Source organism: Trachypithecus francoisi, unplaced genomic scaffold, assembly GCF_009764315.1.
Source record: "Trachypithecus francoisi isolate TF-2019V2 unplaced genomic scaffold, Tfra_2.0 Lachesis_group12, whole genome shotgun sequence".
Lineage (NCBI taxonomy): Eukaryota > Metazoa > Chordata > Mammalia > Primates > Cercopithecidae > Trachypithecus > Trachypithecus francoisi.
This window is the reverse complement of record NW_022681457.1, coordinates 19,128,763-19,144,648: the sequence shown is the minus strand read 5'-3', so window position 1 is coordinate 19,144,648 and position 15,886 is coordinate 19,128,763. Positions and strand designations below refer to the sequence as shown.

At 42.4% G+C, this 15,886-nt stretch overlaps 1 protein-coding gene and 1 pseudogene across 1 annotated transcript in view; both read left to right on the top strand.

The window, feature by feature from the left end:
* Positions 1-15,886, top strand: part of DAB1 (DAB adaptor protein 1) — a 1,271,953-nt gene that overhangs the window by 656,589 nt on the left and 599,478 nt on the right. The window lies entirely within an intron of this gene.
* Positions 1,623-15,886, top strand: part of LOC117093499 — a 28,538-nt pseudogene continuing 14,274 nt past the window's right edge.

The window sequence follows — 15,886 nt, the reverse complement described above, 5'->3', positions numbered from 1 at the left end:
TATAGTCATATCTCCCAGGCAGTGGGAGGTGTAGCATAGAGTATAGAGATTTTTTCTGGATATGTGCACGTCTGGGTCTTCAGGTATTATAAGCTGCATATGGGAGTAGAGGAAGAAGAGAGGGCGTTGGCTGTCCAGCAGTTATTTTTGTCCCATGTTGCATGCTCTGTCCTACCTGACAAATCTGAATGCTGACCTCTCTGTGGTTCTGCCTGGCTGGTGACTGTGCTTGTCAGCTGAATCCACTCCTGACAGTTATTACTGGACTGTTTGAGCCAGGACCTATCATCCACCAGCCTTCAGACTTTCTTAAATTTGCTTACTTCTCTCAGGTGCTGATGGGTCCTTTCTCATTTATTATCCCCTCTGTCTTTTTGTTACTTCTTTAATTTTAATGAGATCATGGGAGAAAGAGGACAGAAATGTGTGTGATGCAACTAAATTATTTACATAGGCAAGCTTCATTTGAGTGGTAAAATAAAATTTCAACTGGGTGGGGTTGAACCCAAACGAGAAAGACCTAAGGTAGAAGCAATGCAGTGGTCAGGCAAGAAATGATGAGGCTGACCTAGGGCATCGGCTTTTGTATAGGATGCAAAGGAATACATTTTAGGTTTGTTTCCAAGATCAAATTCAAAAGACTTTACATGACTGGGTAGACAATAACTCTTAAAAATAGGGAAGGCAGAAGGAAGAACAAGTTTGAAGAGAAGATAATGAATTCAGTTTGGTCATGTTAAGTCACACTGGGCATTACAGAAAACTAATGCTTGCACATAAAAGATGAAGGCATCATCCAGAAAAATGTGTGACTGGTAGGGAATGTAATTGGAGAAATGTTCACATTAGTAACTTTTAAACCTTTTGGACTATGACCCAGTATGTGCACACATGCAACCAAACACGACTCACAAAAGCACACCTTTAACTTTGATAGAATATGATATTTTCTGTTACTCAATTTAATTTAAATTAAACTCTGGTCAAAACTTACCAAACTGATGTAATGATTCACCAATCTATCATGAAAAATATTGGATTAGGTTGGGCGCGGTGGCTCACACCTATAATCCCAGCACTTTGGGAGGCCGAGGTGAGCAGATCATCTGAGGTCAGGAGTTCGAGACCAGCCTGACCAAAATGGTGAAACTCTGTCTCTACTAAAAATACCAAAATATCAGCCAGGTGTGGTGGTGGACACCTGTAATCCCAGCTACTTGGAGGCTGAGTCAGAATTCCTTGAACCCTGGAGGTGGAGGTTGCAGTGAACCGAGATCGCACCATTGCACTGTAGCCTGGGCAACAAGGGTGAAAATCCATCTCTCTCTCTCTCTCTCTCTCTCTCTCTCTCTCTCTATATATATATATATATATATATTATATATATTATTATATATATTATATATATTATTATATATATTATATATATAAAATAAAATGTGTACATATATAGGATTAGAATGGATGGCTGACTGAAGAACTTTAGGTAAGAATGCAGATCGCTCTTTGAGGACAATGCAGTCGCAAGTGGTGTGGGGCTACTACCTGCCGGCTCCTGCTCCTGGCTCACCACTGTTCACTCTCACTGAGGAACAAAACGGTCAGGAAGTCGCACAGCTTCCATGACTTTTAAAAATACCGGGAAAACACTCATGGAGCTGGAGGTGGCAATTCACCAAATTTGAATCACTCTCAGGAGCTGCAATGTAAAATCTCAGGAGATGGTGTGTGCTGACTTTAGATTAGAGGAGCAAAGGAAAAGAATCTCAAAGGGAAAGAACCATTTTGAATACCTACCAAGATTCTGAGAATTATTACAAGAAAAACTCCTTGTGGTGAAGGTTCTGAGATATGAGGTCGTTTCCAGATGAGAATCCACAAGTGACTCTTTGACTTGCACAGTCCTTCTGAGAGTGTTAAGCAGATTACTTCCATCAGTATTGAGCCAGGAGTTGAGGTGGAAGTCACCATTGCAGATGCTTACGTCAACTGTCTTAATAAATTGATTACCAGTTGTTTAAAATTAAAAAAAAAAAATGCAAGTCATGAATATGGTACCCAGGGCCATCAATCAAGATTTTTTGCTTTAGGGATTAAACTGTGTTTAGAAGAACACATCAGTGTTCAGTGATACTAACTGAATAAAGAATTCAGTTGTTATATTGTTCTTAAGGTCGTAAGAAACCTGTGGGATCTAGGCAACATGAAAGTGAATTCTCATAAAAACATAGTCCATGGCAAGAAGTGGAACTTGCACTTGGAGTCAAGAAAATGTGTCAGTAAAGGCTTTTCCACTTAAAATAGGGCTGCAGTATTTTCTCTCTGGAGTCAACCATTGAAACACTGCTGTAAAGGATGGGTTGCACATTTGGTTTCTTCCTATAGTTAACTGTATGTCCTTGAAGGGCCAGACCCTTGACAGTTTCTGGGTAAATAGCCATGTGAAACAGAGGCCTCTGATCTACTCTCAACATGATTTGCATTTTATTTAGCACTCATTTACTGAACACCTGCTACAAGTAACACGAACACCCTAGAAGAATGTGGAGATAAATGATAATTCTTGCCCTCCAGGCTCTCACAGTCTGTTGGGAAGATAGAAATAAATAATTCTGGGAGCAGGCCAACTGTGATAGATGCTCCACTAGGCATGGAAAGACAGTAGGAAATAAGAGGAAAGAAAATTATTTCAACTCCGATGTATTGTCTCCTTCTCATTTTAAAGTTCTTCTTCCAAACATCATCTCTCCAGAGTGGTTTGTGCACCCCACTTCCCAAATAACTTTATTTCAGTAGCCTGTTTTATATTCTTTATGGCGATTCTTATTACTAAGGATTATCTTTATTATTTATGTTTATAATCATATGTTATTTGGAAAGAGTTGCCCAAGAGACCAAGATACAAGAGATAGGATATTCCAAGTAAGATCTCAGGTCTGGGTAACAACTAGCAAGGAAAATGTGTAAAAATTGATTACACATCTCCTATGGGTCTCACCAACACTAAGTACATGCGACAGTTCAGTTATCACAGGTTGGAAGGGGAATTTTGAAGAGGGACTTCTTTGCTGAGAATGGAGTCCCATTTCCTCCATGCGGAGGAGTGGCCATGTCTCCCTGACACACGAACCCTAGTGAAGCAGCTTCAAGTGAACACCTGGAGAGGTTGAATATGTTGGAGTTCTCTACTGTGACATCACAAGCTGCCCCAACACTTAGTGACTGTACTTATTATTGCCATATTTTCTGGCTCTGTGGGTCAATAATTCATAAAGGTACATTGGAGAAGTATCTACTACAAAACGATGTCTGAGGTCTCCACCAGAATAACTTAAACAGCTGGGAACTAACCAGGAAACTGTGACTGGCTCTATTTCCCCTGCTCTTTCCTGTGGCTAGCATGGGCTTCCTCTTCTTTTTTTTCTTTTATAATAAAACAAAAAATAAATCTACATAATTTTAAAGGTGACACAGCACCTTTAAAATTACATAACTTCTACGTAATTTTACGTAATAAAAATTTTACGTAATTTTACGTAATAAAAATTACGTAATTACCTAATTTCTACGTAATTTTAAAGGTGACACAGCACCTTCACCTACATAATCTCACGGAGTAAACACAGCAGCACAGATAACTTATTATCTGTTTCACAAATGAGGGTGTTGAAGCTCAGTGTGGCTAGAAGCAACTTGCACCAGGTTTTGGAGCCTGGACTTGAACCAGTTTTTTTGACTCCACTTTCAGTGTTCACTTCAAGCCTGCTCACTGGCATGCGTACATTCCACAAACACCACCTCCCATCAGACACACTGAAGTCACATGGAGTCATACCCACTGAGGTGACAGGAAGCAGCAGTGCATGGCTTCTTCAGGGCAGTAGAGGCCCCCAGCTCCCCGGGGAAATGCCAGCACATGCTGACCTTGAGAAAATTATGGCTGCAGCTAGAAAATAGGTATCAGCATTCATAGAGGGATTTGGGAATGAGAAGTGTGGTAACGGTCGGGTTTAATACTGTGCGCACACTTCTGATGAATATGCAAATGTGGCTGGTACCAGAAGCAGGAGGCGAATAACATTTACTAAACAGCAGTGCTAAACCACTTTGAAAGGGGTGTGTCAGAAGCATGGTAATGAAATTAATCCTCTTCACCTGTGAATTATCAGGGCCTTTGGGTTCCATCCAAAAACGTCTGACTTGAGTTTGCTTTGCTTGGAGCCTCTTGTGTAAACTTGATCTTAATGGAGAATGAAGCCTCAGAAACTGATACAAAATAGGAAGGGGTAAAAGGTACAACTATAAATTTGCCCAATTAAAGGACTACAGGATCAGGGCATGTAGGTTGTGCTTGCCCACCTGGGATGATGCTTGTGGGACACCTTAATGCCTGATGTGGTCCCCACTCAATTGATTTATCAAACTAGAAGACTGATCATTGTTAGATGGTCAGAGTGATGAGATCAGGCCTCACGCTGTCTGACACAAGAGCTGTAGATAGAAGGCACTGAGTTTAAGTGTTCAAGGGAGAGTTGTCTCTTCCGGGCTATAGGAAAATAAAGACCGCCTGCCAGAAAAGAACTCTAGACCGGATCTCAAAATAAAGATGAATAGAGAGTATCCTTTACTGACAGGCACTGTGCCACCTACAGGGTACAGAAATGAGTAAGTCTCACGCCTGTAATCCCAGTACTTTGGGAGGCTGAGGCAGGTGGATCACCTGAGGTCGGGAGTTCGTGACCAGCCTGACCAACATGGAGAAACCCTGTCTCTACTAAAAACACAAAATTAGCCGGGCGTGGTGGTGCATGCCTGTAATCCCAGCTACTCAGGAGGCTGAGGCAGGAAAATCCCTTGAACCTGGGAGGCAGAGGTTGCGGTGAGCCAAGATCGTGCCATTGCACTCTAGCCTAGGCTATTCAGAAGATGTTCACCCTCTCGTTGGGGAGTCCCTCATTTATTCACATATAGTTGGTGGTGATCACTTGCTCCATGGGGCCACCCAGCACTCATGCCCCCTCTATTTGGAAATAGAACCTCAAGTTCCTTTTTCCCCATGGGAGCAGTCAGAAGGACTGACATTGAAGAGGCACTGCCCTCAATGCTCTGGGTGGGTGATTCAGACCCCACTCTCCTCCACACACACACACAGCATTCAAATCTAGAATGCTGTGTAGCATTGATGGAAAGACATTGGAAAGGATTCCTCTGACTTTGGTCTGTCAGTTCTAGCCTCTTAGGTACCTAAATCTGTCCTAGTTTTCATCTCTGTGTAAGCCTGGTCCTGCAGCCTCATTGCCAAACTTATAACTACCTGATTTTTTCCCAATAAATTCATGTTTCCATTTAAGCTAGCCAAAATCCATTCCTGTTGCTTGCAGCCATGCAGTCCTAACACACTCACCCTCATCCATTCATTAATCTCCTTCACCAAGAAACATTATTCCAGGCAGGGATAGGACAACCTCCTTAGGAAGCTCACTACCTAGGGGGAAATGAGTCAGTGACTCATCATATACCACAGGATCTGGGCTGAAATCAGAACAAGAACATAGAAATATTATGGGAACAACATCAAGGAAACTGAATTTATCTTGTGAATGTGAGAAAACTTCACAAGGATCATAGTATCTATCCTACCTTTTAAAGGGTGAGCATAGGTATGCCCGACACAGAAATGAGGAGAGTGCTTAGGCAAGGAAAATCATAGACATAAAAGCTAGGAAGTATTACTTGAGCACAGATTAGGAGATTTATGGTGGAAAAGATGATAAATAAAGGCAAATAATATTTATACAGCAATCAAAACTAGAAGCAATACTATGTACCCTATTTTTTATGCAATGAATTTTGAGTCTCAAAATGTTAAAGGACTTTCCCCAAATTACACAGCTACAAAGCTATATGAGACTTCTAATCCTATCTCCTACACACCTCAGAGCATTTCTGTAAGAATCAAATGGAATCAGGTCCATTTGTTCTCATGTCTGTCTACCTGTCTAATCTGGATCAATCCTCATCATGAAAGATGGCACATGGTTCATTTTCTTTTCTCCTTTTAAACCCTAGAAATTAGCACAGTGCCTCATACACACACAAAAAAAATCAGTATGTTTGTTGAATTAATTAACAAATACTTATCAATAACAAAAACAACAAATAACATTTGTTATTAATTAACTTAGTCTCATGGTGAGTCATCAGTCCTATAAAGTGCTTGTAGACAGAATGATCGTCTTACTTTCCCAAAGTACCTACCATGGATAGCAAAATATGTCTCATTATTAACATCCTTATTTTTCATTTTTTAAATTAATTAATTAATTAATTATTTTGAAAAGGAGTTTTGTTCTCTCACCCAGGCTGGAGTACAGTGGCGCAATCTCAGCTCACTGCAATCTCTGCCTCCCAAGTTCAAGCAATTCTCGTGCCTCAGCCTCCCAAGCAGCTGGGATTACAGGTGTGCACCACCACGCCTGGCTAATTTTGTATTTTTAGTAGAAACGGGTTTCACCATGTTGGCCAGGCTGGTCTTGAACTCCTGGCCTCAAGTGATCTGCCTGCCTTGGCCTCCCAAAGTGCAGGGATTACAGGTGTGAGCCACCGGCCTGGCCCCCATTTTTCAAATAAAGAAGCTGAAGCTCAGAAATTTCAGAAGTGTAAATGCTAGCTAAATTATGGAGATCTGGAAAGACAGTCTGTGGAGTCTGGTTTGACTCCCTCGGGAAGTATAGAGACCCTAAAGGTGGATGAACTGATAGCCCCCCACCCCATCAAAATAAAAGGCATTAACATGTATGCAGTATTTTTTATCTTATAATATTGGCAAATTGAAAAATTGAGTCTCTCTGCATGGAAAAGGAAAAATAGCATTAGGCATCATTAGAAAAAAAAAAAAAACCTCTCTTTTTAATTAAAATTAAATGTCCACTGTAAGAAAAAAAAAACAAGTGGTGAGCAACAAATAACCACAGCCTTGTTTAATCACCTGTGATGAATTATAATTAGGATGTGAAAATTATTGAACTTTTTTCCCCCTGTTCACCTTGGCACTCTGAAGGTGAATTTCAAAGAGTGCAGGAGGAATGAATATTAAAAAGTTTGTTTTATACTTGAATGCCAGAGCTCCCATCTCATTTTTCCATTAAAGCTCAACTTTTGAAATTTTTCACTGCTTTGCAATAATTACATCTTCAGCCTGACAACTCATTACATGACAATGCTTATGCTAATTCAATTCTATAGGCGCTGGGAAAGGAAGACAGTGGCTTTCAGTGACTGGGATTTAGAAAGGGGCTTCCTCTCTGTGGTTCAAAGAGGCCCTGCCTCAACCCATCCCGACCCCCAGGGCTCTAAGCAATTTGCATTGACAAGGCTGGATTCTTTTCTTTCTTTTTTTTTTTTTTTTATTATACTTTAAGTTCTAGGGTACATGTACACAACGTGTGGGTTTGTTACATATGTATACATGTGCCATGTTGGTGTGCTGCACCCATTAACTTGTCATTTACATTAGGTATAGCTCCTAATGCTATCCCTCCCCCCTCCTCCCACCCACAATAGGACCCAGTGTGTGATGTTCCCCTTCCTGTGTCCAAGTGATCTCATTGTTCAATTCCCACCTGTGAGTGAGAACGTGCGGTGTTTGGTTTTCTGTTCTTGCGATAGTTTGCTGAGAATGATGGTTTCCAGCTGTACCCATGTCCCTACAAAGGACACGAACTCATCCTTTTTCGTGGACAAGGCTGGATTCTTTTAGTTTCCTGGCCCACAAGCAGTATTGGCTATGGTACCCTTGCTCCCAGGCACCTGGTAGCTGGTTTATTTTATTTTAAGTCCTGCTTTGTTCTAGAAAGGCTGGAAATGAAATTATTTGTGTAAAGCTTTCCGTCTTAACAATGGGACAAGCCCATTTGTCTTGCTCGCCCTGGAGTGGTGACATTTTTTATTTTTCTCAAGACTGTTATTGTTATTCTGATCGATTCCATTTACAGCTATTATTTGAGTTCCTACTCTGTACCAGGCCTTGGAGTGTGTGAGCGAGATGATGGTGAACAAGACCTCAGATATAACTCCTGTCTGCACTGAGCTTGCATCCTCTTGGGGTATGCAGACATGGCAAAAGAGTAGACAACACTGTGAGTTGCTCCCCAATCTAGTAGGATCACTAAGGGGGCACAGAGACATGGCCTGGTGATGGAGTGAGGTGGGGCAGGACTTCCTCGAGAAGGTATCAAATGTGAGACCTGATCTGAGACCCGAAAAATGAGCTTTAGAGGGCCAGAGCACGTGAGGTGTTGAGGAAATGGAGAAAAAGAATTAGTAAACACTCCTGGCAAACCACCTGTCCAAAGTAAAGACAGGACAGTGGAGCTTAGGAAGCTGGAAATTGCTTTGCAAAGCTGGAGAGCAGAACGGAGTGTCAGGAGGAGCTATCTGAGCAATGAGGCTGGGAGGGTAGGGTGCAGATTACAAAGGGCTACAGGCACTGGACTGGGGACCTCAGGCTATGTGCATCCTCAGGGCTATATGTGCAGCCTGTCACCAAAAGTTTTTAACTGAGGAATGAGTGACTTTGCTTAAAACCCTTGAAATGCCCCACCACCGGGCAAGCACCTGCTCTCCAGGTGTTCTACATATATTATCATACTGGATCATCACACCCAACTGTCAGTAAGTACGATTATCTCCATTTTACATTTTAGAAAACTGAGGCTCAGCAGTATTTTATAACTTACTCGAGTTCCTGCTGCTGCTTGTCAGCGACAGAGTTGATTTGGTCCCAGGTGGTGAGAGCTGTGGAATTCCAAGTCCAGACCCTGCACTGTAACAGGCTATTTCCAGCACTTCTGGAGAGGATGCCAAATGCATTCATCAGCTTTCTGAGATTCCTTAGGGAAGGGAGAGTGGAGTGGGTAGCCCTGCTTTGTGCTTTTTTTCTCTAACAGAGGGTTGTAAGGGAGAGAGCCCTGCTGGGCGTGAGGAAATACGTTTTTAGTACAGGTTCTGCCACTTGCTCACAGGTCATTTCACTTTAGCTTCTGTTTTCTCAATTATAGAAAAAAAATTATTAAGCTTCATTCCTAGAAAAAAAAAATAAAGCTCAAATCAACCGGGAAGCATCTCCGTGGACGCTTCAGCTCTAATAATGAAGGCTTTAAAATGCAAACAACCCTCACTTTTAGCAGGTATGAACTCTGTGGTGGGTCTTGGTGGCTGGTAGAATTTAGAAGGCTAGAGGGGTGCAGAAAAAAATAAAAACATGCCTGGAGGGACTCAGAAGAAAGGCTTAAGGTTGTGTTAATATGTAAGGGAGTTGAGAGTCTTGGCAGAAACCAAATGGCTGTCAGGAACCTGGAAGGGAAAATCTGAGACCTCATGAAATCCTCAGCAAGAGTCCTTTGGCAGGAACTGGTGAATCTGACCTTTGATTGTATCAGCTCCTAAAGGCTGCTGAACCCCTGGATGTAAACCCGCTCTCTTGCAGTGTCCTGCACCAACTGGCCACTTGATCTTGATTTTTTTTCCTCTCATGTGGACTGGGGTGGCAGAAAGAAGACAGTCTCTCAGAAGCTTTCTCTGATTCCCATGCTCAGGCTAGTAAGCTGTCTTCTGAGCTGTCCCCGTCACCGACCATACAGCCCACCAGTCTCCCCGCTAGATGGCATCTCCTTGAGAGGGTGTCTCTTCCTTTCTGTATTCCCAGCACAGTGCCCAGTATGGATTATATGAAAATCATAAGATCTGACACTTGCTGCTTGCTTTCTCCCTTGCCGAGGAGGCCAGAGACTGTGCTAAGAGCTTTATATAGAGTATGTCATGTAACTGTTGAAATACACCCGTGAGACAGGTTCTAGTGTCATCTCTATTTTATAAGGAGGAAATTGAGGCTCAGAGAAATTAAGTAATTTGCCAAGAGGCACACAGCAAAAGAGTAACGGAGTCAGGATTATCTGTGGTCTGTGCAAGGGCAGCATCACCAGAGGGCTTATTAAAAATGTGGATACTGGCCAGGTGGGGTGGCTCACACCTGTAATCCAAGAACTTTGGGAGGCCAAGTTGGGCAGATCACAAGGTCAGGAGATCGAGACCATCCTGGCTAACATGGTGAAACCTCGTCTCTACTAAAAATACAAAAAAATTAGCTGGGCATGGTGGTGGGCGCCTGTAGTCCCAGCTACTCGGGAGGCTGAGGCAGGAGAATGGTGTGAACCTGGGAGGCAGAGCTTGTAGTGAGCCAAGATTGTGCCACTGCACTCCAGCCTGGGTGACAAAGCGAGACTCCGTCTCAAATAAAAATAAAAATAAAATAAAATAAATAAAAATATGTATACGTACTCAAGGAAGGTCTAATGAATCAGAAAACACATTTTTAAAAATCTCTAAGTGGCTTGTATGTATATTTTAAAGTTTAAGATGTGCTATTCAGGAGACTTAAAAAAATTAGTTTGCTGAATGAACAAATAATCTATGTCTGTGTCCTGGGTTCATGGCTTACTTGCTCTACAGTTATGGGGAAATGGCATTGCTAAGTCTCTTTTTCCTTATCTGTATTAAAGAAAAAATTAGCTGTGAGGACCCAATGAGATCATGCCTGAAAAGGCTGGCCCATTCTAACGGCGTGATAGAAGTTACCTGTTATTGTTAGCTATTCATCCATCTAACCTGACTTAGCTCATAAAATGTACAATCCAGATGTTGGACTAAACAAAGGATCTCTGATTCTAACTTTGTAGCCTTGTGGACCCAGAGAATCTTAGGATGGTGCCATTAGGCACCGTAGGTTAGAAATGTGTTACTTTGCACTCATTAGTTTTTTCTCCCACACTCACTGTTGTATCAAACTGCAGACAAAGCATTTTGCCTCGTCCCTTTCCTCCCAGTGCTACACAGCTAGGGAGGGAATTTTTCCCCTGGTTGACTCTTGCCGTCCTTGTTCACAGCTCTGACTCCTGCTCTCCCGTTTTTCTGCAAGAGATTTCAGAAAGAAGGGCATGTTGATTTGCTGTATGGCTTCTTGATTAGATGGCAGATTTGTAACCAGGGTGGATGTGACAATCAGGCAGGCTTTGATTAGGCCTTTCTGATATGTAAATCCAGGTGGATAAGATAAGTGGCGTTAGGCTGGGGCTGGCAACAAAGGTAGGAAGAAATCCCAGGTGACTGGAATTAAAGAACTGTCTGAGCTGAGCGGGAGTGTTGGTGCGAATGATGTGAATTTCAAAGAGCCCGGGATAAACACTCACTTTCAGATGGGCTAATTTATGCGGGAAGTCATTTGAGAAACCAATTCTCTCATCCCAGAGAGTTCATAGAAGCCAGCAAAAAAATGGTTAGGCACTGGAATGTAAACATTGGTAATTGGTAATTAATGGGCACACCTACAAGGAAGGCATATGCCAAATTAAATTGATTGCTTGAATCATTCATTGATTCATTAAATAGTGTATGTATTTTTTGAGCTCCTATTCTATCCAGGTGCTGTGTTTAGTGCTGGAGATTCAGAGATAAATAGGACTCGATTCAGCCTTTTAAGAGCCCACAAAGGAAAGGGATGGAATATGGCTGAAACATAGTAATACTGTTGTCTCTTTTCTTCATTTTTTTCTTCCTTCTTTCAATCCTTGCTCTGGGTGAGGCACTGGCTGGGCTGGAGGATACATGGGGAGGAAGACAGACCACTTCCCAGTCCATCCAGGACTCCTACTCCTACACTGCTCTAGCCTCAGGACTTCAGACAGTAAGCACCTGGCAGGCATGTAATCGGCTCTTAAAAAAAAAAAATCTGTAAATGGATGCATGAATAGAGACAGCCATTAAACAAACACTATGAGTAATTAATTATTAATTGTGCTAAGTGCTGGGGAAGACAATCTTATGTTAGGGTGCTCTGAGTAAACAAAATGGTGACTTAATCCCCCATCAAGGATACAGAGAAATCTTCCCCAGGGAAGTGACAACTAAAATAACACCTGAAGGTGAGTAGCAGTTAGCCAGGTCATGTTTAGGAATTTGGAATCAATGCCAAACCTCCTAACAATAACTACACATGGCAAAGCTCCACCACAGTTCAACACAGGACTTTCAGAAGAATGTGTGAATGGTGTCCCTTGGAGTTCTGCAAGGAGAGGGTCTATGCCTCCTAGTGATACCTAGAGAATCAGCCTAACAAAGGCAGAACAAGAACCTGTTAAAGGACAGTGAAAGTGGAAGATTTGCATAGAAAAAATCAACAAACAAAACCAAGGTGTACAGTCCGGTCTTACATCGCTATAAAGAAACATATGAGACTGGGTAATTTATAAAGAAGAGAGGTTTAATTGGCTCACAATTCTGCAGGCTATAAAGGAAGCATAGCAGCATTTGCTTGGCTTCTGGGGAGGTCTCAGGAAACCTCCAATTGTGTCCGGAATTGGTTCCTTCCGGTGGGTTCTTAGTCTCACTGACTTCAAGAATGAAGCCACATATCCTCACGGTGAGCGTTACAGTTCTTAAACATGGTGTGTCCGGAGTTTATTCCTTCAGATGTTCAGATGTGTCTGGAGTTTCTTCCTTCTGGTGGGTTTGTGGTCTGCTGACTTCAGGAATGAAGCCCCAGACTTTCGCAGTGAGTGTTACAGCTCTTAAAGGTGGCGTGTCCGGAGTTGTTTGTTCCTCGTGGTGGGTTTGTGGTCTCACTGACTTCAGGAGTGAAGCCACAGACCTTCGTAGTGAGTGTTACAGCTCTTAAAGGTGGCCCATCGTGAGTGTTACAGCTCCTAAAGGTGGCACGTCCCAACTTGTTCATTCCTCCCAGTGGGTTTGCGGTCTTGCTGACTTCAGGAGTGAAGCTGCACACCTCTGTGGTGAGTGTTACAGTTCATAAAGGTAGTGTCAACCCAAAGACTGAGCAGCAGCAAGATTTATTGCCAAGAGCTAAAGAACAAAGCTTCCACAAAGTGCAAAGGGACTGGAGTTGCCGGCGCTGGCGCCAGTGGCCAGCCTTTTATTTGCTTATTTGGCCCCACCCACGTTCTGCTGATTGGTCCATTTTATAGAGCACTGATTGGTCCATTTTTACAGAGTGCTGATTGGTGCATTTACAAACCTTTAGCTAGACAGAGCACTGATTGGTGTGTTTACAATCCTTTAGCTAGACAGAAAAGTTCTCCAAGTCCCCACCAGACCCAGAAGCCCACCCAGCTTCACCTCTCACAATCATGGTGGAAGGGGAGGGAGAAGCAGGCACATCCTACATGGCCAGAGCAGGAGGAAGAGCAGTGGGGAGATGCTACACATTTCTAAACAACCTGATCTCATGATAACTCACTCACTCACTATCATGAGAATAGCACCGAGGGGATGGTGCTAAACCATTCAAGAGAAACTGCACCAGCCATCAAATCACCTCCCACCAGGCCCCACCTCAAACACTGGGATTACTGTTCTACATGAGATTTGGAGGGTGGGGGGGACACAGATCTGAACCATATCACAATGCATGGATTTGGAGCCAGAGGAACCTGCATTTGAGTCTTAGAACAGCCACTTGCTCATTTCATGTGTGACCCTCAAAAATTATCCCACATCTCTAAGCCTCCCAGAGAAAGACAGTATACATGATTCTTTGTGGACAAGACTACATCTACTGCTTATCACATAGCAGCTCACTTTCCTTTCTATAGTTTTGCTCTAAATTAACCCAGAGATAGTCCCAGGACCAGGGTTAGATTGAGATATTTTGGGGCCCTAAAAAGTTGATATCCTTTCACAATGACTTTGCTAAAATAATTATTCAGTACTTAATGGAAGTGAGTAGAAACAGATTTTTTAAAAACAACAACTACATTCCAAATACAGTTTTTCAGTATTTACTTAATGGAAGTGGGTAGAAATGAATTTTTAAAAATCAGCAGCTATATTCAAAATGTAATTCGAACACTTGGAATTGTGTTAGAATTGTGGGTTTTCTGATCCCCTAAACTTCCTGTGTAGAAAATTTAGATAAAAGAAATCATTTTTCCTGGGTAAATACCATTGTGATAAGGATTATTCTGTTTCGGAATTTCAGCTGACATTTGGCTGGTGATTTCAGGTGACTCCTAGTTGGCTGGTCTCATGGTCCATGGAGGGTGATGAAGAGATTTATGACCTTGCTACTTTTCAAACGGGGGCACCCTGGACAGTCACCTGACTGACTGGGGTCTCAATCCGGTTCTAAAGTCCTTGAGGAGAGAAGTAAACACAGGGTGCTCCAGAAACAGACCCGGTGACTTCATTTGTTAAAATCCCGCGTGTCACGTCTCAAATCCATGATTCTTTTGCCCAGAGACGAAGACATAGCTTAAGGCAGCCTTGAAAAATGAGTGCTGTTTCTCCTCAGAGTCCTTCTTTTCCATTTCCAGATGTTCCTATTTGGAAATCTTTCATAGCTTTCAAATGCAGAGCACAAAAATACCCTATGGGGCAAGTGGTCATTAGCAAATTGTGTACTTTTATTTCCATGTAAGGGGAAGTCAGTCTCTTTCAGAGGAGTAGCACAGTAATATTGATCTTCAGTGTTGCCTGCCTTCCATTTTCTGATAACAGAACCCCTCTTTCTTGAGGGGAACCTATTCTGAGTAGTTCATGGTATTCATCCTTCTATCCATCATAGGCAGGGCATGCAACCCAGGCCTGGCCAGTTAGAGGACAGCTTTCTCCGTAACCATAATGATTGGCTCAGAGTTTGACCAGTTGGAGCATTTGCTGCGACATCTGCTAGAACTTTTGGGAATATGGTATTCTCTCCCCTCTAAGATTCCTGGTTGTAAAGACAAGGTTAGCCAAGAGTTGTGCCACAAGTGTGTCGCTATTTAGGAAAAGCTGACCTTACAGAAGTAAAGTAAAGCAGAGTGTCCACTGATGGAACCCTTTATTTAAAATCCTGATGATGTAATTTGGACCTTCATGACAGGCACCGCTGTCCTGAAGTTCCCCGTAGTGTGCCAAAAAATAATCCTCCTTTTTTTATGTGTCTTTTATAGCTATCTTGAAGAATAATTGACATACTATTTTCTGCATATATGTAAGGTATACTATTTGATAAATTTTAACATTTGGGTACACTTATGAAGCCATTGCCATAATCACAATCATAAACTTCCATGTATGGTTTTTAAAAACTAGTTTGATTTGTGCACCCATGGTCACAGCAACATTATTCACAGTAACCAAAAGGTGGAAGAACCCAAGTGTTCATTGATGGATACGTGGGTAAAGAAAATGTGGTCTACATATACAGTAGAATATTATTCAGCTGTGAAAAACAAGAAAATTCTGACACTTTCTACAACATGGATGAACCTTGACATTACGCCAAATGAAATAAATCAGCAACAAAAGGGCAAGCAGTGCATAATTCCACTTAAATGAAGTACCTAGGGAAGTCAAAGCCATAGATCCTGAAAGTAGAATGGTGGTTTGGTGGCTGTCAGCAGCTGGGGAGAAGGAGGAATGGTGCATTATTTTCAATGGATACAGAGTTTCCATTTTGCAAGATAAGAAGAGTGCTGTGGATGGATAGTAGTGATGGTTGCACAACAATGTGAAGGTACCTAATGCCACTGAATTGTGTGCTTAAACATGATTAAGACAGTGTTGTGGACTGAACTGTGTCTCTCCAACATTCATGTATTGAAGCCCCAACCCTCAGTGTGACTACATATAGAGACAGGGTCCTGTAGGAGGCAAATAAGGTTAAATGAGGTCATAAGAGTATCAGAGCTCTCTCTCCGTGCGCACAGAGAGGAAAGGCAGTGTGAGGACACAGCAAGAAGGCGGCCACCTACAAGCCAGGAAGAGAGCCCTCACCAGACACTAACGCTTCTAACACCTTCATCTTAGACTTGCAGCTTCCGCAACTGTG